The sequence below is a fragment of the Eptesicus fuscus genome, chromosome 7, assembly GCF_027574615.1.
Source record: "Eptesicus fuscus isolate TK198812 chromosome 7, DD_ASM_mEF_20220401, whole genome shotgun sequence".
In the NCBI taxonomy this organism is placed as follows: domain Eukaryota; kingdom Metazoa; phylum Chordata; class Mammalia; order Chiroptera; family Vespertilionidae; genus Eptesicus; species Eptesicus fuscus.
Window position 1 is genome coordinate 75,090,062 of NC_072479.1, and position 25,656 is coordinate 75,115,717.

General features: G+C 37.8%; 1 protein-coding gene and 1 long non-coding RNA gene across 2 annotated transcripts in view; one reads left to right on the forward strand and one right to left on the reverse strand.

The window, feature by feature from the left end:
- The window catches only part of SOX5 (SRY-box transcription factor 5), a 971,057-nt gene that overhangs the window by 15,818 nt on the left and 929,583 nt on the right, over positions 1-25,656 (forward strand). The window lies entirely within an intron of this gene.
- LOC129149815 (uncharacterized) lies at positions 20,337-21,129 on the reverse strand. Its single transcript, XR_008556632.1, has 2 exons — positions 20,882-21,129; positions 20,337-20,612 (listed from the first exon to the last, which is right to left on the reverse strand). It is a non-coding gene; the product is annotated as an uncharacterized LOC129149815 (long non-coding RNA).

Consider the following 25,656-nt stretch of genomic DNA (forward strand, 5'->3'; position numbering starts at 1 on the left):
CATAACCCACTTCCTTAGGCATATGAAAACTGTAGCCTGGGACAAAACAATGAAACAGAAGTGCGAAGAGCATGACTGTGAGCTTCCTGTGGTGATAGGAGGAGCCCTGTGGCAGTCGTGTAGCAGTTAGGTTAGAAGATAAAACCATGTGGATCATTTTGAACTTCCAGCTTTGGAAAAAAAAAATTCATGGAATGAAACCAAGGGAACATTTTAATTGGAAGTAAGACAGCTGATTGGATGTAGACATATGATGGTAGAAGAATTCTTGGCCAGTATGCAGACAACAGTGTAGGTCTCGGTTTTTCTGGTTCCCAGATGGGCATCCAAGTCAATACTTTCCTAATTTTTTTTTTTTTTGATCCTGTATAGACACCATCAATAAAAAAAGTATTACTTTACTAATAGTAAACACAAAAATGGGGTTGGGGGTGGGGTAGATGGAGCCAATGGGGAAAGAAGAGGGGGCATCTGTAATACTTTCAACAATAAAGATAAATTTTAAAAAGGGAATAAAGCATATCAATAGAATAAGAAACGTAAAGAGAAGTTGTAAGAATTTTTTACAGTATTCCAATGGATGATCTCCTGCCCACCCCCATCAACCCTAAAGACTTCTGAGCTAGATTTCTAGAGCTTCAGTTATATGGTAAATGGGGAGAAAGTGCATTGGAGACAAATTTTGACAATTTTATGAATTTGACCTATGCAACTATGTAAATGAGATAGTATGCACTCCAAACATTGAAAAATAAATAAGATTTTAGACTATACTTGTGATGCTTTAAAATATTGTTAGAACCCTGGAGGGAGCTTGTGTGTCTGTGTATGCATGTGTTTGTCTTTTTGTGTGCATGTGCGCTAGCCAGGGTCATAATGACTTAGCATTTCCTCCTATTTAGCAATTCCCCATTATTAACTAAAAGGTTGGGGCCACACTGACACTATTACCCCTCTGTATATCTGGCCTTAATTTACGAGCCATATCCTGCCTTATATTCCAGAATGCTTTTGAATGTTCTCTTGTTGCTTATTTTTTTCTCTGACTCAGAAATTTATAAATCAGTTACATGCAATAATTAAAAGATATCTTTATTCATGTTGTCTGGAATTCAAATTCGTGTTGTCTCAGTAATAGAGAACTTGAAAAGACAAAACCTTGCATAAATGTTGTACATTCCTTAAGTCCTTTTGGGATTTTAAATGTTTATAAGGACTTTTTCTGGAAAAACTCAGCCTGGCTTAAAAGAATGATCCCAGATTCATCTTGCGCCTGAACTTTAGATAGCTTAGCCTCCTTAGCATTATCTTTTATTTTGCTAATAAAAATTCATTTTAGTTGTGTTCTCATTTTTTTATTTAACAGTGCCTGCTCACAAACATTTGTTGCTTTGAATTTATTGGAAGGAAGAAGATAAATGCATTTCAGGTAGCATTATTATTACTTTTTATAACAGATAAAATTAAACGTTAGCTGAATTTGGAACCGGTATATAGAAATAAGGACATGGTAATCAAAGTTGGGTTCCTAAGGAAACTTAATCACATAGCCTTAAATATAGTTTATAAGTTAAAAGGTAAGAACCTTGTTATGCTAAAGTGCTTTGAAAAATAGTAAAAAACTTAAGATTCTTTATATATATATACAAATGATCTTACCATCACTGAGTAAAAGACATATATTGTCTCTCACAAAAAACAACAACTGTGCCTTGCCATCTTCAGGTGATTCCATCCATACTTGTACTTAATCTCTTTGTAACTATTTGCATATTATCTTAATAGTAATTTAAAAGAAACAATGTTGTGTCTGACTAATCTTAACTATTATTCATTTATTGAAAATATTTTTATTGTGAGTCTGTTCTTGGTCACATATGACAAATGTTGAATAATGGGATTATACTGGTAAGCCAACATAGATTTGGTCCCTGTTCAAATGGAGCTTTCAATGCATAAAAAAGATAGGATTGATCATCTAATTGTTCCAACAAGTAGAGAGAATAGAGAGATATTCTGTTCTCCAGTGTAATTGTGACTGGTAGCAGGACTGTTTTATGGTGTGTTTTTTTTAATCGCTAAAACATAGAATTTTAAAGAAATGATATCTACCTTGAATGTTTTATGATTTTAAACATAACGTATTTTATCAATGTTTCATTGTTTATCAGTGTTTTTCAGTGAGCCAGTTAATTAATGGATAGTCGGGGCTTTGAAGTATGCGTCTGCTGAGTAAAGGTCCTTCCTTGCCATCTTTTTTGGGAAGTTAAACCCATAGTAATATATGCTTCTATTTTTACCTTTTATTTACTAAAATTGTCAGGAGGGCTTAAAGGCATTTGGCAAGGAAGCTAAGTGCAGAATTTATCCAGGTTTTTAAAAAAATTTTTCCTGGGGAGGGGTGTGGGATGGGAATGGGGGGGATGAGGACAAATATGTGATACCTTAATCAATAAAGAAATTAATTTAAAAAAAAGAAAAAAATTTTTTCCCCAGTTTTATTACGTTGTTTGACACCCAATTTAGTGTTTTTTTTTTTTAAAAAAACACACAATTTACCTTTATTTTTAAAGCATGCAATCTAATGTCACTAAAAGCTTTCTTCTTTGCCCTCATATTTCATTAGTTATACACTATTTAATGAATTTACCCCAATACAGTAACAAATGCCGTAAACAGACTTGGGATCAAGAAGACAAGCAGAGTGGCTAGAGTAGCCTCTTTGCCGTTTGGGTGCCGTTGCCAATAGTATGTTTGCAGAGGGAGCGCAGCACATCAGTTACACTGGTGACTGCGTGGAAGTGAGTTCATTAGGAAAGTTGTACCTGTAGCATTAGTGGTATGTACTGTGGAGGAAGAGTAAAGATCAAAGGAGGCAGAAGGTAGAATGACTTACTCTGTAAGTCGCAGGAGGCTTTCATCAGGAAGAGACATTTGGGCTGGGATGTGAGGAAAACTAAGGGCTAAGTAAGTGAAGAAAGTGCGGGTGAGTATGGAGTAGAGAACCCCACGTGTAAAGCTCTGAAGTGTTAACGCTTAAAATAGTGAGGAAGTAAGGGAGATGGGAGTGGTTGGGACACATAAAAGAAGCTGGGTTGGCTCAGTGGACAGAGAATTGGCCTGTAGACTGAAGGGTCCCTGGTTCGATTCCGGTCAAAGACACATGCTTGGTTTGTGGGCTCAATCCCCAGTAGGGGCATGCAGGAGGCAGCCGATCGATTATTTCTTATCATTAATGTTTCTATCTCTCCTTCTCCCTTCCTCTCTGAAATCAATACAAATATATATATATATATATATATATATATATATATATATATATATATGTATGTATATATATATATATATATATATATATATATTTTTTTTTTTTAAAGAAGCATAGAAGTTGTGAAGAATGAGTCTGGGGGAGGAGGGAGGAGTCCTCTTACGTAGGTTCTTCAAGGTGATGCTAAGGCTTTAAGTTTTTATTATGAAGACAGTGGCAAGTTATGAAAGGATTCAGATTTGCATTTTAAACAGATCTCTCTGGGTGTTTGGAGAATGGGATGGCGGGGCATCAGTTATGAAGTGATTAGAGTAGTCTAAATAAGAAACGTTACCCTTGTCCCAAAAACTATTCATTCTACCATTTTGGGAGGCCTCATCCTGCTCCATGACTAAATGGGTCCTCGAAATAACTTGAGGAAAAGTAGAACCTAAATGTATCAACGTATAAATCTTTTCAGTATCTAGGAAGCCCTGGAACAGTATTTTCTATAGTGCACTTTGCTTACCACTTTCTCCTTTTACTTTTGTATTTATATTCATGATTTCAGCACATCACATTTCCAAGACAATAGGAAAAAAGAGGAAAATTCATTCTTTTAAGCTATTGACTTTCTTAGAAAGGACAGCAAGTGTGTTTATTTTATTACTATGGGTCTAAAAATTAACCATGAAACATCATCTTCTACTTCTAAATAATGTGTAACAAAGAAATGCTTTATTGCAACTTCATCAATAATTCAAATGCAACTTAAAGGAAAGTAGGGCAGCATGAGGGAAAAAGTACGCTTGTTCCATAACTGAGTCGATTAAATAGTATTGAGTCCCATTGCCGTATTCATATCGATGAAACAACTTTTATAACTACAAAGAGTTTAATAAAAAATAAGACCTCAGAATTATGGGGCAATGACAGAGACATTTTTCTATATATAGTTTTGTATTGTACTATACAAATAGTGAAATCAACCTTTTACTAGTTTGCAATAATGAAGGAACAGCCTTTGAAAGGTGCTCTTAATTGAGATTTTAGTAGTTTTCAAGATTGTGCTGTAATAGCCCAAGCTATTTTGGAATTGTGCATACATTAGTGTACTGGTGCAGCAGGATACAATAATGTGTGAAAAAGTATACAGTCACACCTTGTTTAAATTCGCAGTCTTTGTGCATAATTCCAGAGTGAGCTCTTGTCAGGTTTTTACTGTATATAGGAGAGAAAAGTTTATAGGGGCCTACAGATTGGGGCTGGATGTAAGTATCTGACTATGAAAATCCAAGTATTTTAGTGGGCTTTTTTGAAAGATCATAACAGTTAAGTTTATATTATATATAATATTTTGCAAACCAACCTGTGGTTAGTTTCACCCCGTGGGAGCTTCAGAATGTAAACCTATAACCATCTGAATGAAATGTACATTGGCTCTATTTCCTATTGGCAGAGTATAAGTGAGAAGTACGGAGCTTGATTTTTTTTTTAAAAAACAATGATTGCACTATAATTTATGCATTCATATTAATGTTGTTTTTTTCAAAATTGTCACCCAGAGAAGCAAAACTCTGATTCCAATGATGCCCTTGTTCAAAACATTTTGGAAAACTTCCTCTCAGAATTGTCTTTTCAGTCATTTGCAAGCCTGACTAAAAACATCCATCTCATTACTTTCCATTCGCATTTCATACCAAGATTCATCATCCTTTTTCTATTCACCAGAGTTGGCTATAAATGTCTCTCAGAAATGATGAAAATGGCTAAAATTGACTTTCAAATTATGAAATTTGTCACCGTTGAGGATATTTAGAAGTATGCAGGCATGTGTGTGTGTGGTACAGACTTAGAAAGCAGTTTCAAAAGCAGGCAGAGGCAGGAATGGCTGATCTTCAGAGCCAGTGGTTGTTCTAAGGTGGTCACTATTTGGATGACACGGTATGTTTGTTTAAAAACCAGTCGCATTACTTTTTAATGACACTGTATATTAGTTTTTACAACGTATACAAAGAAAAATGCAAATGTCTTTTGGAATACAAGGCCAAAATACCTTACACAATTAGTAGCATATTTTATTATTAAAACAATTAAAGGATTAAGCAACTATAATGCTAATCCAATGTTGGCAGATTCTCCAGATAATGGCCCTTCTATGGGAACATCTCTAAAATTTTACTTTATTTACATACTGCCACTTACTGTCTGATTTATAAGTATGTGCATTTCAATTAGACTTCTGCATAATTCATATTTATTTTCATGTTATTAGAAGGCACTGTTTGGTAGCATTTGAAATTTTCATTTTAGTTGACCTCTTCCTATAAGTTATTGACCCAGTTTTCTAAACAATTAGTACTTATTTTCTTAACCCCTGGTTAAGAACCCAGATAGTTACATGTGCTTGAAATGTAAAATAATTGGGTTGAATTCCAAATATTTTCTTAATTTAAGAAATCTGTGGCCATTCAGTACAACTCACACAATGTTTATGTGTTGAATGATTTATGAATAAAATGAAAACAAAGTGGTAATGTGCATATCCAGAGCGCTTGCCATTCACCTCCACTTGGAACATCTTTTCTAGTGTGTTCTCTCTTCAGTGGGAAGGAAATGCAAGAAATGATTGCCAGAGAGACTCAGTTGAGTAGTTTTTATTTTCTGAGTATTAGAATTAGAATTAGTGCTGTCTAGTAAGAAAGAGTAAACAATTCAAATATAAGTTTGCTGTGATCAGTTTTTGTGACCCTGTACCCTATAGTTTCTGATCTCCAGATTTGCGCATTAAACAGTTGAAATCAAATGCCTAGATTTTTAAGAATGTCATTGGTAGCTCTGAGAATTGATAAATTGAAATGCAAACCAGTGTTTGCATAGGATGATCTGGTATGTACTTTTGCGCCACTTTTCAGTACAGCTCACTCTTTGCAGACAAAAAAGGCTTATTGTTTAACATGGTATGTAATTTGTGTCATACTGATTCTTTTATCCTGGTTAACTTACATGTCAATATTCTTTTTTTCTGGTTTCATAGAACTAAATTGGGTTTTCTTTTTGTGAATGCCTTTGTCCTTGACTATTACAAAAGTTTTAAAGTATAGGTTTTATGCAGGAATATTCCAGGCTAACAGCTACTTCCTTCCTATTAAACACCTTAGTTTATATTAATGAAATTGGGTGCTGTTTCATTTTGGCCAAAAAGTTTGTTTTCCTAAAAGGGGAAAGAGTTTTGAAACTGAACATGTTTGACACCTTTAGTTCTCAGGTAATCTTATATACTGATTAACTGTCATGGATTTTTGACAACAGATGTCATATTTGAAATTCCATTGCAGCCAAGTACAGTATTGTGATAGTGTTCATTTGCAATGTACTTATTCAGTGGAAATCATAAAAATCTGTAATAAATTAGAAAATAAAAGCTGAGCAGTATTTTTGTTCCCATTAGGAAAAGTAGATTCAGAAAGCTTGTATTATAAATATATTTTAGTACTATTTACCAAAAGCTGGGAGTTTTATTCTTGTAGGAGTTAGGTTAGCAAGTAATGTTTATATAATCCCGATAAACATTTCTCCCTGACTGAATTTTGAGTGGAAAACTTTGTTTCCTAAGAGACTCTAAGGGGAAAAAAAAGAACCTGTCCTCTGATTGTGTGTATTGTGTGTGTGCGCGTGTGCGTGTCTATGTGTTTAGATCCAGCTTAATACCAACTAATGCCAACATCTGGCAAAGAGATGGCGATCTGGGAATTTGTTGCTTGAAACCCTGGGACAAAGTGTTCTGATTCGACTCGCAAACATAGCTGTGGACTTGAACTGGAATCTTCAGGGGCAGAAACGTCTTAAGTGTCTGGAAAATTGGCCTGTTGAGTCACCATGAAGGCACTAAAACAAAACTAATTTTAAGCAGGTCAAAGTTCAGTGATTCCCTCTGGAATTCAGACTTTTTTTTTAAAGAGTCTCATGTTTAAGTGAAAAGGGTCAAAGTTGATGCACTGTTACAATGTTTTGAATGCTTTCCCTTCAGAACAGCCACCCAGGCTGGGATTAGCATGAGGAACTGCAAGGCGGGCACTTCAGCGTCTGGGTTAAAAATATTTCAAAGCAGTAAATGCAGTCAGTACAGAGAGATCCCTGGGAGCCTTGCTATTCAAAAATGTGTGAGCTCAGGGCAGTGACTGCAATGTAATTTAGGGCAGTCTATGCTTCATAGCTTTGGAGAATATTGCTTCCCGCTAATGTTCCATCAGAGGGTGGTAGGACAGTAGTAATTTTAGAAGGTGGTACTCCTGGTTGTCTTACATCGAAAACTTCAAAATAAACAAAAGGACACATCAGCTGAACAAGAAATGTAACTATGGAAAAGTACTAAGGACTCTCAATTTGCACTGAACAGATACAAAATCAGCATGGGCGTAGGAATATTTTTAAGGTGGAAGCCATGGCAAAAGCAGCTTCCAGGGAATGGACTGCACAGGTACATATGGAGTGTGACAGAGAGTCTGCAGGAACTCAAGAAAGTGCCTGGCCAACAGCAAGGTGCTTTAACTAGAACCAGATGTAATGCTGTTGACTATTTGAATTGAGGAATGATTTTAGACCGTGGAAACCTAGGAGATTTAATTTCAGTAGCTGGCATTCAGATGCGATGTCAATGTCCCAAGGATGCCAAGTAATTGCTAGTCAGAATTCCTTGAATGAGATTGTATTGGGATCCTCTGTCGGCCTCCCCCTGAAATGTGTGATTCCAGTACTTTTCACGTTTACATGTTATATACTGCAGCTTAAATGTGGTTGAGTAGGCATTTTTCTCAGTCTGAAGATCTTGTTGCTGACTAGAATGAGACCTACACAACATTCTTAGACATTAAAAAGAGCCTTTCATTTTATGGGTTGCATCTAGGAAAGGGGAGAGGAGCGTTTATTCTGCCTTCAAATTTAGAGACTCAGCCAAAAGCTCCGTGTAGCTATGAAATTTGGCTGGTGTCCATCGTCTGCTCAACTCCTTATAAAACTTTGGTGGTTCTTACCAGCTATTTTATTCTCCATGATACCAGTTGCAGAATAAGTCTGTGGCTCTTCTTCATAAACCTATGATACTCACTTTAAAAAAGCTTTAATTATGCAGTTATTTATTCAATAAATATGTTATTCCAATTTGAGAAAATACATTTTGCATTGTGTTTGCTGTGTCTCAAGAGAGATGAACTCAAGTCATGTCTGTTTATTTTAATGAGATAAGTTAGGCACATATGAAAATTTTCTACCAAAACACAGAATAAAAATGCATGAGGAAGAAGGAAAAGCCAAGTTATTATTACATGAGACATTATTGTATGTATTATTGCAAGACATTTTATGATGACTCTTATGCAACTTGTAATCCAAAACTGACCCAGGTTGAGCTAAAAGATGAGATGTCATGCATGTTCTATGTGTTTTCTTTACTAACATAGGTTAATAGAAAGTAGCTTTAGATTTAGAGTCTTGAATTCAGTTATGTTTATAATTATTAGCATTATGAATGCTGCTTATTTTAATGTGGTAATAAAGGAAGAAGAACAAGAGTGAATCAAATATTACAAAGGTTAAATTTTACAAAATAAAATAATAATAAATATTTTCAAGAACTGGTGCCGTGATTATAATACAGAATTCTGAATCTCTATTATGGACCAGAAGTTTAAATGTTTGATCAGGAAAGTTAAAAAAACAAAATTTACTTCCCATTTGAACTATATGAAGAAATACTTAAAAAATCAATATACTCAATATTCTAATTTATTATTTCAACCTGACTAGTTTAATAGTTTTATCACATGACCTTTTTAAAAAAAGGTGTTGCTCTGAATTTTGCTCCTTTGCCCGTCTTTGCAAAAAGCTTTTGAAAAGGAGCGGCTTCAATCTGTCTGATAGTTACATGTCCTGATCCGTCTCGTTTCCCCACATCTCTGTCAGCTGTTAAACGTGTGCTGACTGCTGGCTCCTCATGCTGTGCTGGTCCTTTTGTTTAACTGGCCTTGCCCCTAGCTTCCCTACTTAAACCAGCTATCAGAACCCTATAGGTCAGCCAGAGAGCTGGCCTCATCGCACGCTCACCTGAAACATCTTTTGAGGTGGGACCTATGATTTCATGACAAATAGTCACCTCAGTGGGGAGCTGCAGAGCTCACCTCTATCTTCCAAGGGTTAACAGTAACCTGTAATAATAATTTGGTGACACAAAATGCTTCTTCTTATGCATTACCTATTTCCAGAGGCCTAATTTAGGTTGGTATCAAAATGGATATCACAAACAGTGCGGCTTCCTGCTGAGAAGCAAAGTGCTGCTGAGAGATTTTCTGTGATTCCTTTGGTGGCATCTGGGAGGGGTGGCGAAACACGGCAGGGAGGGAAGCAATTGTCAGTCGCTTATCTTGTGGCTGGGCCAAGCTGCGGTGGAGAACAATTTTCAAAGGGGGAATAGCCTTCTGGAACTGGCGTACCAGGAGCCGAACTTTGTTCTATTGTACTTGATACGAGGCACATTTTAGAACGAGGCAAACAGCAGAAGTGATTTCAAGAGGTAGCTTATTTTTGTATGATTTCCATACTTCATGCTCTAACAACCCTGTGGCACACCTACCCAGGTGTAAATACAAACATGATACAGTGCCAAGAAAGTTTTAAACTTTGAATCAGTTGAAAGTCTCAGTCCCTCATCGCAGAACCCCTGACTGTGCCAGAGTCATTCCAATGGGAAAAGCCAGCAAAGCTGGTCTGCCACCGTGTCCCATCTTTAACCTTTCACCCTGTTTTTAAATCACCAGTGCCTGCCCTCAATACACTAGGCTCCTCTATTGTCCTAGTTCTTTTCACAAAAGAAAGCACATGCAAATTTATCATAAATGTTTTTACTTAACGATACCCATGAGTATTTGTACTTTAAATAGAAATGTATGAAGGGTTGTTTTTCATAAATGTTTAGAGTTAGAATTTCTGGCTGTGCTGGTAGTGAGAGATGGGAAAATATGGCAATAAGATTTCACAGAAGGGCTGTCCCAGCGAGCCCCCTGTTCACACCCTATAGCAGGGGTCCTCAAACTTTTTAAACAGGGGGCCAGTTCACTGTCCCTCCGACCGTTGGAGGGCCCGACTATAGTTTAAAAAAAACTATGAACAAATTCCTATGCACACTGCACATATCTTATTTTGAAGTAAAAAAACCAAAACGGCAAAAACACCCGCATGTGGCCCGCGGGCCGTAGTTTGAGGACGCCTGCCCTATAGGCTACATTACCACGAACAACCAAGCGTGGAGCTGAGTTTCGCCCAAATATGGGATGGTATATGACCCACATTTCAGAATTCAGTGATGGAGGTATTTATGCATTTCCAGGGTCTCTAAACCCTATGGCAGCCTCCAGCTTCGGCTTTTGCCTCGACTGTGCCCGGTTGTTAGACCTGGTAAAGGGATGGGAAAACCTCAGGGAACTGGGCAAATTGTCAAGAACTCCATCCCAGAACTTCAACATTTTGCTCTTGCATGTTTTCTGAGAGTGCAGGGTTTTTCTTGGCCTGCTGCTTCCCCAAGTGGCCAGCCCTTGCCCGTCCGCCTCTTCGTGGTACTCTGGGGATGTGTTCTCAGAATGCCCATTTCCCACCCGCCCCTGGGAGCACCAGGACGCAGCAGTGATCCTTGCTTTCCCAGCCCCACTCCAAGGAGAGGCGTGGGTGCACCGGCTTCGGCCACATACTTAATTTGTGCATCTCGGGCACAGCCTGCTCAGCTCTGCGTTTCTGGCTCAGTGAACCCGTTGAACATGTTCCTATAGGTGTTCATCTTGGGGTCATACCCGTGGAGGGGTAATGCATACGGTTTCTCATTTCAAGGACTCCTTTTTAATGCCTATTAGAAAAAGATGAATATTTTCAGATGGCTGCAAGTAGCATGCTCGCGGCACTCTTTTGGATTCTTTAAAAAGCTGTGTAGAACTAGAATGTTAAGGAGTTTCTACCATAAAGGCTGCTTTCAGACACATTATATCTATTTCCTTGTTTAATTGACTACAATTCGTTTTGTAAACGTTGCTCTTTGAAAGCAGAAAGACTTTCTACCACCGTGGTCGAAGAGTGTGGTCACTTTTCTCAGGGATTGCTCAGATCTTCCTTGTAATAGCAGCTCCCTGAAGGAAACCAGAGAAAAGAAACAACATCAAACCTTCCACCGCAGCTTTTGTCCCATTTAAATTGCAAGGGACAATTTTGAAAATCTGTAAGTGGGGAGATGATGTAAGATGGACTTTTAGCTCTCTTTTCAAAGTTTCTTCCAATTCCTGCGCTCATTTCAAAACCGTTACCTAGAATGGGAGTGCATTTGTGTCATTTAATGGCCTTTGTTTACATGGTACTGTTTTTTATAATGATTGGTGGGTCGAAATGTGCCAGGGCCATGCTTTGGGATCTGAGCCTCCTTTGGACCCCATAGGATGTCAATGGACTCATTAGGATTTAGCCAAGTTTTATGCATTATTCATAATATACATTCACAGCGTGCGCACTAACGACCGTCTCCTGTGTCTGCTTAGTCAGAACCATTTGCATGCTGTATTATGGAACCATAATACAGAATGCATTTTCTGTATTATCCTTAATACATATTGTCATCATATTCTGTTATGGGCTATGTGGTGAATGTGTTTAAACAATAGCATGCACTTATGCATTATGATTCCATAAAAACAAATGTATAATAAAACTCTTGATGGAAGTAATTATTGCATATGTGCAATAATAGTTTCTAAAAGAGCCTTCATATTATTTCTAGTTTGATTTTATTGTTTGATTATCTAGTTATTTGTTTTATGTTGTTTTATGCCTGCTGGACGGATGTCCTGAAAATTTTAATTTTGAAAACAACATACCTTCTTTATCCCTCTCATATCTTACCTCATTAGTTTCCCTAAATGAGTATTTAAAAATATAATATTTAAAAGAGACCCGATGATTAGGAAAAGCATGTTTCCTAACTACCAATTAAAGATCTGTAGGGTATTTGTTATAAAGAGCCTGTGTTCCATGTAGCAACAAGAACTGTGTTATATGTATGAGAAATTAACATCAAATTATAAGCATCAAATTGCCTTCCAAATCTACGACAGAGAGGTTCTGAGTTCTAAAGTCAACAGTCCCTCTAATTCACTTAAGGAATTGGCACTTCATCTTTTTATCTCAGACATCTTGCTTGCAAAATGGAAATGGCCACTATTTAATCAAAAGAGGATACCAGATTTATTGTCTTACTAGTAAAAACAAGAATTTGGAAGAGAAAGAAAAAAGCCTAGAAATGCACCTTATGTCACAGTTATGAAGAAAACAAAGAATTTATTTAAAACTTTATATGATAATTGGTTTAAAAGTTATGCTATGATGAAAATCTTAGTAATATAGTGCAGAATATAGTGAAAATATTCATTGAAATTATAAGTCTTGTCTTTTCAAAGGATTGCTGGTGGTTTTTCAATAGTTTGAAGTCATGTGGCTTTTGGTTAGCTACTTGTACACTCATTTTAGAAAGTTCGCTTTGAAAACTATAAATAATTTAGTGCTCTCCAAATCCAGTGCTTTTACACATGACCACTTTTTATTTCCTTATGAAGCCATTTAGGAACAGATTTGGAGTTAGAACATATAAAAATTGGTAGTCTTAGTTTGAAGGACTATTTAGTCATTTTATTGATAATACTTTAAAAATTTATGGGGGTGACAATGGTTAATAAAATTATATAGGTTTCAGGTGTATAATTTTAAAATACGTCATCTATATATTGTATTGTGTGTTCAACCACCCCCAGGGAAGGCTCTTTGCATCACCATTTAACCCCTTTCACCCTTTTCTACCTCTCCTACCCCCCTTTTCCTTCTGGTAGTCACCATAGTATTGTCTGTGTCTATGGAGGTTTTTTTTTTCTTAATACCTTCACCTTTTTTACCCAGCTCCCCAACTCCCTATTCCTTAGACAGCTGACAGTCTGTTTTTTGTCTCTATGAGTCTGCTTCTATTTTATGTTAGTTTATTTTGTTCATTAGATTCCACATATAAGTGAAATCATACTTGTCTTTCTCTGACTTTCTAATTTCATTTACCATAATGTTCTCCAGGTCCATCCATGCTATTGCAAAAGGTAAGATTCCTCCTTTTTTATGGCTGAGCAGTATTCCACTGTGTAAATGTACTATAGCTTTTGTATGTACTCATCTACTGATGGGCACTTGGGCTGCTCCAAAATCTTGGATATTGTAAATAATGCTGCAGTGAACAAAGGGGTGCATATATTCTTTCAAATTAGTACTTTGTGTTTCTTAGGACATATGCCCAGAAGTGGAATTGCTGGGTCAAAAGAGAGTTCCATTTGTAATTCTTGGACATTTTTCATAGCAATATATTTTTTTGATATATCTCTTTGGTCAAGAGAAACAAAAGAAGAAAATAAACAAATGGGAATACATCAAACTAAAAAAGATTTTGCATGGTAAAGGAAACCATCAACAAAATGAAAAGACAACCCACGGAATGGGAGAACATATTTGCCAGTGATACATCTGAGAGGGGGTTAATACCCAACATTTATAAAAAAACTTATAAAACTCAATGCCAAAAAACAAACAAACAATCCAATTAAAAAATGGGTAGAGGACCTGAATAGACACTTCTCCATAGAGGACATACAGATGGCCAATAGACATATGAAAAGATGTTCAATGTCACTAGTCATCAGAGAGATGCAAATTAAAACTACAATGAGATATCACCTCACACCTGCCAGAATGGCTGGCAAGGATGTGGAGAAAGGGGAACCCTTGTGCACTGTTGGTAGGAATGCAGATTGGTGTCGCCACTGTGGAAAAGAGTATGGAGTTACCTCAAAAGATAATGACACTTTTATCAGCAATCTGTTTTATTTACAACCCGTCTTATGAAATTTATCTGTTTTGCTAGAGATTATTGGTGAATTTGATTCAGATACATCAGAGGTGGGAAACCTTTTTTTCTGCCTAGGGCCCTTTGGATATAACATCATTTGTGGGCCATGCAAAATTATCAACTTAAAAACTAGCTGCTATATTTGGTCAAACATTTAATTAACTCATCCCTAACCAAATGATTTCCCAGGCTTTGGACGTTCCCCACCCCTGAGCTAAATGATATCGCTGAAATGTGAAGTGTACCCACTTAATAATATTTTAAACCATCTTTCATCTCTTTTCAGCAAGTTTGTTATTATGCATCCAGATAAAATGATACTTTTAATAGTATCCATATTCATTGGGAATCTGGAAGAAATACAAATTTGATGCAAAATCTGACTGATATATTTTTCTGCCTATGTCAGTATATTATTTTCTACTTCCCTGTTGGTCTTCACATACTTGTTGGGGTTATGTCTGAATGTTGGGAAGGCAATAAATTAAAAACCTTCTAATTCTAGATAAAGTTCCAAATGTCTTGTATTCTAAGTAGCCAGACCTCAAAATAGGACAGATAAGGAAGGATATGGCACTCACCAAAACCTAGATATTTTGGTTGTCTGGAGTAATAAGAGTTTGTCAGAGAAAGAGAGATAAATTGAGTATTAGAGAGGCAGATAAACGAGTCCAACCTTAAATGGATGCTTTTCTGAAATAGAGGAAAACTATTTTAACAAGTATTCCTTTTACTTTCATTTGATGGTTCCTCTCAGGAGGCTTAACAAAGTTGATCACTTTGTCCAACTTTTATTGCCAATTTAAATAGTTCCTCTGCACAAAAACATCCTCATGTTAATTTTGGTTATTTTTTTCCCCAATTCAACAAACAAACAAACACCCATTGACCCTCAGTGTATATGTCTGGGGGAAATGAAATGCTGAAAAATGTTTTGTTCATATTTTTATTGATTAAGATATATTTTAAGTCAGATGACTAGAAAGTCATGCAATTTTTAAAAAATAACCGCTTTTTTATAGAAAGAGGTTTTAATGTAATTCAGAGTAGTCACTTTCAAGGTCTTTCGCTGCCTTCTTTGCAGCTGTCATAGAGCCTGAGGCACCCTCTTTTTGATAACTTCAGTGGGCAAGTTTGCTAACTTTGAAGAAAGGCTTTATATTTCAAAAATAGTCAAAAGATGTATTTGAGCCAAGCCTGGTTTAAAACAGGCAGGTAGTCAAAAGGGAAGTGGGAGTGGAGAGTAGCACACACTGTGGAACTCAAGTGGCCGGTCTGTTTCTCAGGTTGATCATAAATGGGAGGATTACAAAACCGCTGCTCCAAAAGTGTTTAAAGCAATAGTAGCATCAGGGAGATGAGTTTATCGTTTCTTAAGGTCAGTTCTATGGAGGACCACTTATTTGTCTGTAAAGCTTTAAAATGTGGTTTAAAATATGTTACATTATAGTTATACCTTATTTAATCAGAATAGATTTTATCTTTTTGTGTTCATGTGTTATAACTGACATGTAAAACTGTGTCCATTTTTAGATTGGTGGGCCTGTGCTTTCTAAATTATGAAAAATGCACAGTCTTTCAAAACCAATAATTCTGAGCTAACTTGTTGACATGGAAAAATAATTTTGTTGTCTTTTTACTTTTTCAGGTTACTTTTTCAGATTATTAGGTATTTCCAGAGTCTTAAGTATCTTAAATCTAGTTTTTTTTTCCTGCTTAGTATTCTAGGTCAGAGGTCACTCCCAATTTTAATAATAATAAAATTTGTTTCAGGAAGTTTCTTCATTTGAGTTTATTTGTTGTCTTGTCAAGACCAGTCTAGCCACTTGTAGACTGGTGTGGTTGCTTGCAAATAGGTCATTTCCATAGATAAACAGTAAGAAACATACACAATTATATATACACATATATACACATAGTTTCATGACTGCTGTCAACAGTAATAAAATTTAAAAGACCATAATTTTAGAGACTTATTTAAAAGTAAAGTGACTAATCGCCAGGTCATATGATTTTCATTTTGCCGTAGAGCTCAGATACCACCTGTTCATTGTGGTAGCTCCAAAGTTCCTGGGAATGTTCCACTACCAGGGATACTATTAGGAGGGTTGATATAAACAAGAGAGGATTCAAGAAGGAAGGTGGATAATAAGAAAATAGTTGAGTACTATTTAATCTTACTGTAGATAATTTGAAAACTCATACTACTTAAGGAATTTGCATTTTTTGAGGAGGGTTATGAAATAGAACACTTTTGCCCTAACCGGTTTGGCTTAGTGGATAGAGCATCGGCTGAAGGGTTCGATTTCGGTCAAGGGCATGTACCTTGATTGCGGGCACATCCCCAATAGGGGGTGTGCAGGAGGCAGCTGATCCATGTTTCTTTCTCATTGATGTTTCTAACTCTCTATCCCTCTCCCTTCCTCTCTGTAAAAAATCAATAAAATATATTTAAAAAAAGAAATAGAACACTTTTCCTAGTGACTTGACTAAAGGGGAAAATTCAAATTAATACTAAAGATAAGGCTTGGATTAGTTTGGACGAGGCTCTTTTTTTTTTTTTTTTTGAATTTGAATTAAGTTGGATTAGGCTCTGTAAATAATTTTTGTTACATCCGTACTAACGCAGTGAGTTAGCAGAGATAAACCTTTAACAGTATCATGGAATCCTAGCAGTTTTAATAGATTTTAACAGTTTTCTTTATCTTAATATTTCTGTCTAAATTTCAATGACATATTTCCTTTTTAACTTTTGAAACCTCACTCTTTACTCTGTACAATTGCCTGCCGCTGCCACAATCAGTCATTTAGCTAAGTGAGGAAATTTATCCTCCCTCTGTTCCTCTCTCTCCCTACATACTTTCTTTCTGATTTTCTTGTACTTTAAATCCCTAAGTTAGCTCTTATTGCATGTAGGATAAATATTGGCCTTAATAAATATTGGCTTTCAAAATTAGAAAAAAAATTGGCTTTCTAGGGAAATTCCAAATATTATCCTTGTAAGACTTTTCCTAGTTCTTAGTGGCTTAACTGTACGTACCCACTAGTCCCATAATACACCCTACCCAGTTTTGTATTGTCACTTTGGAGATAGCACGGCAGGCCGAGGATCTAAAGCTCTGATCTGGGTTTCTGTACTCAGGTCACGGAGTTTCTCTGACTTGCCCTTTCCTCATTTATAAAATTGTATCTAACTCCTAGGTTTTTAGCAAGACTGGAATATGTCAGTCACATGAACACATTTTGTAACTGCAAAAATCAAATAGATGTTAGTTGTTCATTCCTTGCTTTGGCGAAACACAGAGCAGAAAGTGCTGCAGCTAGAGTTGCAGTTTTTTAGGTTGATGGGTTTATGATTTTTTTTTATGTCATATACATTTAGATGAAGTTCAGAATTTATCATTTTTCAACTGGAATGACACTAGTCGTACACGTTATAATCTCTGGAAAAAAACAGGGTCTGCTTTTGGGATATGTTCATGTTAGTCATTCTGCAGTTTGGAATGAGGTTTCTGATGGTACCGCTGAGTGCTGACAGCACCTACCATGACCTTTATACTTGAACTCTCCCGGGATTCTACTTGTTTTGTTCTTTTTCCTGAGTAATGGAAATACAAAGTTTAGTTCAGGCCTAGGGGATGATGTGTATATTTTTTCTTTGTTAATAGGCATGTGGTATATAAATTGAGTATTTATATTTCATTATTTTGATAACATGCTACAAGCTTCCCAGTAGCTGTGTTTAATATTTGTTTTGGGAGATTTGCCACTGCAGACAAATTTATTTTAGACTGACTTCTCTGAAAAATGGTGAATTAAATGGTGGTGGTGGTGGTGGTGGGGGGGGGGCGACCCAAGGTGATAATGTGATATATTATTTGAGTTCATAGGAGACATTTGTAATCTTGTCTCAGAGGGTGTCTCCCCCCCCCCCATTAGCTGCGTGTTTCTGTTTTCTATGTAGTAATTGGCCTCTAGTTGTGGGCTTGTAATGATAAGTTGCAATTCTATATGAAGGGATAGGGCCAAATAACTCCGCGTTGTGGTACCTTCATTCTGACCTTAGGCAAGTTACTTCATCTCTTTTTCTCCTCCATTCTTTTTTTCTTTCCTAACTTGTCAAAGAAATAGTGATAACACAGCTCACAAAACTGCTCCCGGGAGTAAATGATATAATATATATAAAAAACCCACAAATATTCTAAAATGTAAAAGTGGCATATTTATACTAGCTATCAAAACACTGACTATTTGCCTGTTAAAAGAGATAAACTAGAATGCCCAGGCTTTCAGGTGTGTTTTGAAAAAAGTTTCTTCAAGAATTTCAGTTGGCTGGTAGAAACAGAGTTTTAGAATGGGGACACTGTTCTGTAGCCTATAATCCTGCCTCCAAGTCCACTGGAGGAAATTGAGACCCAGGGATGCTGGAGGAGACTTAAGGTCACACGGGGATGCAGGAGAATTGGTCCCAGAACCCAGGTCTCCTGGCACCCACGCTGAGCTGTGTGTTGCACGCTGGACATGACCAGGTCTACCATTTGGCCTCCTTTGGCATTGAGAAGTCTTTCAAGTGAGAGTGATGTAATGTCAGTAGCATTTACCCTTCTCTCAGAAATGAAGGACTCTGGAGAGGAATTTTCCTTTTGCTTTCTTTTTCCCCTTGTGGTTATTGCCAAAGCTTGGGATCATGTTGAAACTTGTTGCAACCACCAGGAAACTCTTTCAACTTTTAATAGTTATCACCCTGCTACTAATTAACAAGTAGCAAGCAAGATTATATAAGTAGTAAGTTGGAAAGACTTGTCAGACTTTAATATTTAGATGAGGAAAAGACCTCCAGCCATGAAAAAAAAAATCCCTGTTGATATTTTCCATAAAAGGGGATGTTCAGTTCAAAACCAGCAGAGCCGATGCTGCCACTTTGTGTAAATGAGATCCTGAGGAATGGCTATGGAGAGAGCATGTTGGTCACGGCTTACATTAACACAGTGTCCCTCGAATTTGTTCGCTTTCTTCTCATGAAAATGCTGCATAATAAGCCATAAGGAGGTTATTCTTTCCCTGTGTTTTGCGCTGAAATAAAACAAAACAAAACAAAAATTATTAAACTTGCATATATGGAAGTGTGTGATGAAGACTGCTCTATGTAAATGAAAGTTTTGCTAGTTTAAATCAAATAAGTCATGTGCCTCAAAGAAAAAGTAACTTTTAAAAATCGTGTAGACTTAATTCACCTTTTGTAAAATAATTGACATTTACACTTATTACAACTTGTGGTTACTCACTCACTCTCTCTCAAGGGGAAAGATAGTTGCTGTTGTTTTTCCATAAGAAATCAGTAGGACATTCAGTTCCCTGAGAAAGGAGTTGGTTAAATCCTCGTATCTGTACGTCTCTCCCAGCTGGTCCAGGGTGAAGAGATGGACCTCAGTGATTGAATGTGATGCTGAGTGATGTGACTTTAGCTTCTTGAAGAATGTCAAAAATTCCTTTGATTTTCTTTAGATTATATTTGCCAACATTTAAAAAGACAAACATAATCTACAGTAGAGAAAATGAAATATAGAAGCAGAGTCCCCATTACCAGTCTTTTTTTTTTTTTTTGTAGACTTTGAAAACTGAATTGTTGTCTTGGTGTCATTTCTAAAGCTTAGTTCAAGCCATATCCCAAGCCAGGTTACAACTGGTTCTAGAGTTCTTGTAGGTAGTCTCAGCAAGGACATTGATGCAGCAAGTTTTAACTAACTGTTCAAGTGACAATAATAACAAAAATAAAACTCTCTTTATTTTCACCTGTCTTCAGATCCTTTATGTGTGGGTTATATGCATTTGGAATCACAGCATAGAGAGAAACCTACTGTAAGCAGATGTCCCATGTAGACAACATTTCTCTGGGGAAGTTAACCATGTCCCCCTTCCCCCCTGCCAAATGTAGTCCATGGGGAGGTGAATCGAGTACCTACTGTGTGCCATGACTCTTTTAGGCACTGGGATAAAGCAGTGAACAAAACAGCTCTTGCCTTCAAGGAGCTTAAAATCTAGTGTCCATGATAGAAAATAAAGTATAAATAAAGAAATAGGAATGGTTATGGAGAAGAATAAATAGCATAATATAATAGGGAATAGTTCTCAGGATCTGCTTTGTTTGGGGTGGTCAGGAAAGAAGATGACATCACAGATGAGACCTGAACACTGAGAAGAAAGAATCTGTGTGATCATCGGGAGAACAGATTTCTCAGGAAAAGTAATACCAGGCTCTGAGGCCCAGTGATGGGAGCGAGCCTAGCTTGATCTGGTTGCAGAGAGCCCAGTTTTCTCCTCTCTTCTCAGACTTGTTATCCTTGTCATGCCTCCTCTCCCATCCACACTCCAAGTTCATGATCTTGCTTCCTATTTCTTCTAGAAAATCAAAGGAATAGGAAAGAGGACTTCTTGAAATTTCTCTCACCACAGCTGTGTACCTACCTGCATGTACTCTGCCTTCTCCTGTTCCCATGTATAAACTGTTGGTGATCCTAGTAATGGCTAACTCTGCTAACGCTTCCACTAGTGCACAAGATCCTACCATCTATTCCCTCTGCCTGCTTATGCATTACTCCACCCACCCAAGTTCCTCCCTCTCTCCTGCGTCATCAAATTCTCCCTCTCTATTTTTCCCATCAACCTACCAACTTGTTATTTCTTCCATTTTAAGAAGAAAAACACTCTTTTGATGCCACTTCTCTCCAGCTGCTCCACATTTGTCTTCATCTACTTAAAGAATTCCTTGACAAGTTGTATAAATTCTTTCCAAATTTTCCCTTTGAAACCATTCCAAAGAGATTCTGTTTGACTTTATGAAGCCACTAAAACTACTCTTCATTCAATCAACAGTGGCCTCCATGTTGCTATGTCAATGATCAGTTGTCGGTCCTCACTTTACTTGTTGCATCAGCAGCATTGTAGATTGTTATTTACTCTTGTTGCCTCATAACACATTTTCCACTGGGTTTCCTTTTTTTTTTTTTTTTAACTTTCCTTCTACCTACTAGCTGCCACTTTTCTTTATTGGTTCCTCTTTACTACCATAATCTCTAAACATTGGCATGTCTTAGGGCTTAGATCTTGCACCTCATCTCTTTTCTATCAAAGTAAAAAAGTCTTCACCCAGTCTAATAGCCCTAAATGCCACACATATTCTGATGACTTCTAAATATATATCTAGAGCCTAGATCTCCTTCCTGAAATTTAAACTCACATGTCCATTGCCTACTTGACATCTCTTCCTGAATGTCTAATCTGTGATTTAATCTAATAGTTACAAAAATGAGCTCCTGATCTCTCACCCTACATTCCTCCTTCCCCTACAGTCTTTCTCACCTTAGTTATGGCAACTCTATTCTTTCAGTTGAAAATTATTCGTCATCCTTAATGCCACTCTTTGATAGTCTAGTCTCCTTGGAACTCTGTCTTCTCTACCTTCAAAGTATACCCAAATTCAGATTGCCTCTTATCACTTCCTTAGCTACCACCACAGTTCAAGATATTATGATATCATTTGGATTATTTCAATAGTCTCCTAACTGGTGTCCTTTGTCACCACCATGGTTCATCTCTAGCCAATTTTTAACACACAGCCAGAATGATGATGTTAAAATGCAGACAGATCATCTTACTCTTCCTTTCAAAGCCTCCGATATTTTCACTTTTCTCATGGATCAATAGCCATGTGAATACAATGGCCTACAAGGCCTTAACAATTTGTTATTTCCTTATGTCTCTGACCTCATAGCCAAGTACCTTCTCTTTTGTTTACCGCCCCATCTACACTTGATGTTCCTGCAACTCGCTCTGCATCCTCCCACCCAGAGCTTTGGCACTAGTTGCTTTTCCTCCAGGTAGCTATAGGACTCGCTTCCTGTCCTTCTTTATGTCTTTATTCAAATGAGTTCTTTCCTGATCACCTGTTCCACCCCTCTCCAAGAACACACATTCACTCCCTCTTCCCCTTTGCTGCTTCTTGCTTTATTTTTCTCCTTAGCTCTTATTACCATTTTTAATTTGCTATATGTTGTCTTAATTTTCTTGCCTCCCTCAACTAGAATGTAAGCTCTTCTAGAAGAGACCTTAGAAGACTTATCCTATATATAAAAGGCCAGAGGCATCACGACCAAAATGACCAGAGACCAGACCACCACGGCTCCTCGTCGGCTGGCCCACCCCCAAGCAAGCAGTTAGGGGCAATTAGGCAGACAGGCAGAGTGGTTAGGGGTGGTCAGGTAGGCAGACCAGCGGTTAGGGGCGATCAGGTAGGCAGGCCAGCAGTTAAGGGCGATCAGATAGGCAGACGGCCCCTCGCAGGGCTGGCCCCGCCCCCCAGCAAGCAGTTAGGGGTGATCAGGTAGGCAGGCCAGCGGTTAAGGGCGATCAGGTAGGCAGATGGCCCCTTGCAGGGCTGGCCCTGCCCCCCAGCAAAGAAAGAGGGAGGCCCAGGCCAGCCAAGCCATCGCACCCCAGCCTGTCACCTGCAGAGAGAGGCCACTGGTGGCAGGGGAGGGGGTGGGACCAGCTGCCTGCAGCCCGGGTAAGGAAAGCCCTGATAGACCCTGATCTCAGGCCAGGCCTAGGGACCCTACCCGAGGGGTCCCGGATTGTGAGAGGGTGCAGGCCAGGCTGAGGGACCCCCTAGTGCACGAATTTTTGTGCACCAGGCCTCTAGTCCTATATAATAAAAGGCTACTATGCAAATCAACCAAATGGCAGAATGACCGGTCGCTATGATGCACACTGACCACCAGGGCACAGATGCTCAATGCAAGAGCTGCCCCCTGGTGGTCAGTGCGCTCCCACAGGGGGAGTGTCGCTCAGTCAGAAGCTAGGCTTATGGCTGGCAAGCACAGCGGCTGTGGCAGGAACCTCTCCTGCCTCCTCGGCAGTGCTAAAGACCCCTTGAGGGATGTCCACAGGGAGTGGATCTAAGCTGGCAGGCAGACATCCCCCGAGGGGTCCCAGAGTGTGAGAGGGCACAGGCCAGGCTGAGGGACCCCCCACCAGTGCACAGATGTCGTGCACTGGGCCTCTAGTCAGTAAATATTTTTAAATGAATGAATGAATGATTGAATATGAGAACATTCTCTAGAACAGTGGTCGGCAAACTCATTAGTCAACAGAGCCAAATATCAACAGTACAACGATTGAAATTTCTTTTGAGAGCCAAATTTTTTAAACTGAAACTTCTTCTAACGCCACTTCTTCAAAATAGACTCGCCCAGGCCGTGGTATTTTGTGGAAGAGCCACACTCAAGGGGCCAAAGAGTCGCATGTGGCTCGTGAGCCACAGTTTGCCAACCACGGCTCTAGAACTAGAAAAAAATTTGAATAGGAAATGTTGTACAATGATTTAATGAGATAGACTTTCATTTCTAGAGGTCTAGAATGCAATGCCATGTTCAGTTTTCTAGCTCAACCTTGTTTCCTGTGCATAAAACCAGTTTAACTTTGAAAGAATAAAGATTAAAAAAAAAAGATTTTTTAGATCGTCTCTTTGAAATATAATGATTATGCAAATCCTATATCCTCATTCCTTACTTAAAGAAATTAGAAATATATGAGAACTATACAACATTTCTGTATATGCTGCAGAAATGTTATTTCCTAAATATTAATATAAATATCATATGAAGGAAGTAAAACAATTTAAAGTAATGTTTATTTAAAAAAACTTTCAGGTATAAAAGAGAAGCATATGGTTGAACAGAGATTGCCAATGAAATTGAAGATGATTAACATTCATTAAAACTTTAATTAACACCTTGAAAAATTCCATAAAATGATGCTGTATGTAAATGACTATGTGTGATAAGTTTGAGCTTTCTTTTACCTGTTTCACAGAGGGGAAAAGTGGATCACAAAACTGCTTATGCTAACAATTTTCCCCAGCTCTGGGTTTGTTTCTAGTGTTATTTGCTAGTGTCAATCATGCCAATTTGAGCTGCCAATATTCTAAATATATTTGGCTAGGATATGAGTGAGTCTCTGTATTTTCTGGAGGAAAGAAAACCTACCTTTTAGTTTCTTATCACTTCTTTTTTCCCCCACATTTTCTGATTAAGTAATTTTGGGCGAATTTGAGCTTTTACATGGAGCTTTTCCAAGCAGATTTAAATTCAGGTTTCTTTAAAGCTGATTAATAAAATTTGGGATCAATAAGTTGTATATAAAACAACCCTGAAAGTTGTGAGAAACTGATTCTGCAACAGATTCAAAATACTGAATTGCACTTTGTTTTATAGGTGAAGTCCAAATTTTCTCTTCACTGAGGTGAATTCAGAGTGGTTTTATACTTGAAAAGAATGGTAGTTGGGATAAATAACATTTCAAGACTTTTGTAGCGGAACGGTTTCTACCTTTTTTTTGGTTGTTACTAATTTTTGAGTCCTGATAAAAGATAGCTTTTTAGTGTTTGGCTGAGAGAGTTGTGATATACATATAAGCTTACCGACCTATTGCTGATCTCTAAACCTGGGTTTGCAGATGGTAAAAAAACACATAGAAATATGCTTTCTTGGCTGGAAAGTGTTTTAATTGTTATTAGATGACATCCTTGGTCAGGATGAAACATCCATTGGTGGTCCAGGGCAGTGGTCGGCAAACTGCGGCTCACAAGCCACATGCGGCTCTTTGGCCCCTTGAGTGTGGCTCTTCCACAAAATACCATGGCCTGGGCGAGTCTATTTTGAAGAAGTGGCATTAGAAGAAGTTTAAGTTTAAAAAATTAGGCTCTCAAAAGAAATTTCAATCGTTGTACTGTTGATATTTGGCTCTGTTGACTAATGAGTTTGCCGACCACTGGTCCAGGGTAATCATTCAGGGTATGAATTATTCTCCCACACTGCCATCTCTTGAGATCCTCAAGGACCGCTGCAAAGGGTATATGGCTCTTTTTCCCCCCCTTCATGCTATCTGCTTACAATGATTGCATTTAACTTCCTTTGCTTCTCTCTTTTACTATATTCTCCTCGTCCTACATCCCTGTCTTACCTCCTCTCTGCCTTTCTCTGCTGAGTTTTCCATGCTTCTGGGCTTAGTGCCTGTTAATGTGGTCATCATAGCCACACCCAGCAAGCGATGTTGCTCCTCTTATTGGGCTGCATGGTCATGTCTTGTTGTGAATGATTTTAGGTGTTCTTGGAGATTGCCATTTTTAAAAGCTATTCAGAATTTATTAATTTGCTGCTCAAGATGTTTCCTCTGTGTTCAAAGGGCAGCCAGACAAGGGGGGTAGAAGTAGCTAGATATTGCAACTGTTTCAGGTGGCTGAGGTCTGCAGAACACTTGCTGCATAAAGGAGGCATTATTGTCGTTTAAATTACTAAGTGTTATTTTAAAGGAAAGTTACAATATGCCTGCTTTTGAAAGCTAACGTATATTTTAGGTACGGTATTTAAGTTCCTTAGAATGCTTT